The sequence below is a fragment of the Peromyscus californicus genome, unplaced genomic scaffold (assembly GCF_007827085.1).
Source record: "Peromyscus californicus insignis strain IS unplaced genomic scaffold, ASM782708v3 Scaffold_5__1_contigs__length_169319896, whole genome shotgun sequence".
In the NCBI taxonomy this organism is placed as follows: domain Eukaryota; kingdom Metazoa; phylum Chordata; class Mammalia; order Rodentia; family Cricetidae; genus Peromyscus; species Peromyscus californicus.
In genome coordinates, this window is record NW_026294573.1 from 169,164,281 (window position 1) to 169,167,011 (window position 2,731).

Genomic DNA, 2,731 nt, shown 5'->3' on the forward strand with positions numbered 1-2,731 from the left:
AATGTTTCCAAGGGTTGCACTAAAATTCTACAGCTATCAAGTCTTTTAGCCAACCAAGTCCTCCCTTACCTGCTTCTTTCTCTAAATACCTATTGACAGTTCCTGGAGGAAAACACAAAAGAAAGAGAGAGAGAGAGATGGGGGATGAAGAGAAGAGGAAGAAAGGAGGAAGAGGGGGAGAGGTATTTCTTAAAGACGTGCAAGGCACCACGTCTTTTAAAAAAAAGGTGAATAGACTCAGATCTTCATGCTTGAAGATTTTTCTTCACGTCTCCCAACTTGGGCCATGTGAAGAAAAATCGTGTTCTGATTTTTAGAAAGTTGATACAAAGGACAAGCACTTTGTAAGCTCATCAGAAGCCCCAGGTGGGATGGAGCTGTCAATCACAGAACTGAATGACAGCCATATCTGCCATTTTGTTCCTAAATCTTCTCAATGTATTCTCAAGTGGGTATGTTTCAGTTGGAAAACATGATCTGAAGTGTAAGAAGATATTTTCCAAAAGGGAATTTTAGAGGTAACTTTTCCCAGTCTAAATGTTCTTCATAAAAGTTAATTTACGTCTTTGCCAATATCTCCAGCAAGTCAGCTCTTGTCTCCGTTCCTATTCTAGTGTCTAGCAAATACTTCCCCATTCTTGCTGATTGTAACTAATGTTTTTACACCATTATAGACTATTCATTCTTCAACCACTGTGTGTACCTACCTACTACATGCCAGGAGCTGGGAAGTCACTCTACCCACATGTCATTGCTGCCTCCATGGGAATCATTTCCTGTTATGCCCTGATGGGGTTTCCTCACTATTTATAACAGGCATTGTTTTGTTTAGCTTTCTTTATGTCTCTGAAGATTGCATAGGTTCTCCACTGGGCATCTGTTTCAGAAATTTCTGAGTCTTGCTGAAAGCTTTGCTTCTCACACGCTCATAGTGCAGGGAGCCTAAGCCTGTATTATCCCACGTTGTCTTCCTGGACGGTATTTCTCCACAAGTGCTCATATGTGGGCATCAGCCTTTTCCAGGTGCTTTTCCTTTCTTGGTGATCTCATAGAGGACACCTTCCACCTTGTCCCAGAACACTGTAGCTTCTACTCTTGTATACTTGCTCTTTTGGGTAAAAGCCCTCGCTCTTCTCTCTCCACCCTACACTCCACAGCGTCTCTGATGTCGAACCCTTGCTTTCTGGATACAGAAAGTGAGACAAGAAGACTTTAAGTTTGTTGTGTGTAAGCTGCCCATTCCCATCACAAAATAATATCAGAGGCAGGAATCTGATCATGATCTCTAGTTTCAAAACAGAGTTTTTACAAAAACTGCATGTGAGAATTTTCAAACCTGAAATCCTATTTATTTCATACACTCTATAGCATAGCCATCCATCTCCTCAACCCAAACCAAACTGTGCTATATGTGCTAGCTAGTTTTATGTCAACTTGACATGAGCTAGAGTCATCTGAGAATGGATGGTGTCACCCCTGGGCTGGGGGTTCTGGGTTCTATAAGAAAGCAGACTCAGCAAGCATGGAAAGCAAACCAGTAAACCATACTCCTTCATGGCCTCTGTATCAGTTCCTGCCCTGACTTCCCTGGAAATAAACCCGTTTCTCCACAAGTTGCTTTTGGTCATGGTGTTTTATCACAACAATCAAAACCCTATGTACAACACTACAGAGAGACTTTTTAAAAATAAAATCAAAGCCAGCTGTGATGATGCATGCCTTTAACGTGGGAGTGGATGTGGGAGTCAGGAGTTCAAGTTCTACCTCACAAGAAAAATTAAAAATAACAAGTAAACATAAAAAATGAAGGGGAAAAAGAAAATCAAGTGGTTCTATTAATGGAATGACCAAAACCATGAGCAAAAGACATAGAGTTGACTCAGTTCCAAGTAACACTACCACCAAGTCAAGACAGATGGCTGCTGATCTGGAAGGGCCCCTCACTAATCCCCCCCACTGCTTTGGGTACCCCAATTTCCCTGGAAAGTATCACCTAATCCTGTTCTTTGGGCAACAGAAAGCATCCTGAGGGGCTTCAGAGATAACTACTAAGTTAGCAACACTCAGAACTGAGTCTGCCTTTTGCATTACCAACCTCTGACCTCACCTTCCACCCCACTGTGCTCTCAAACCCTGATCCCATCCTACCTTTTTTGGCCAAAAACCTTCTCAAGAACGGCACCTTTAACTAACACCAGCTACACCCACGGAATTCCAACAACAGACAGAATAGTCCCCCAAGTGTCGGAGTTCCTCTGAACTCATCAGCAATTCTAAGTGTTAGTATTAGAGATACATCTGGATGATTGACCTAAATCATCTAGACATATGTAAACATATATTATTGATCCCCTCCACACGATACTCATTGTTCCTGCACACTGTATTAGAACCAGAAAAGACATACCTACTTCCTAATATTCATTCCTCTCGCTCATTATTCCCACTCTCTGGCCTCGGCCTCACAAGAAATGTCAAAATGCTGCACCAACAATGATCGAAAATCCAAGCACAAAACTGCATGTTACACTGAGAGTTTGCTCTGACAGTTGTGAATAAAGTTATTCTGGCACTGTGTAAGCCACAGAGTACACCTACAAAATGTAGCTGTTAAAAAAAAATTGCACAACTCTCACAGAATTACTCATCTGAAAACACCCATTTGAACTGGAATTTCATATTTATTATATCCATGCCTGCATTTAACTTTTGCAACTCTCTAAGCCAATGG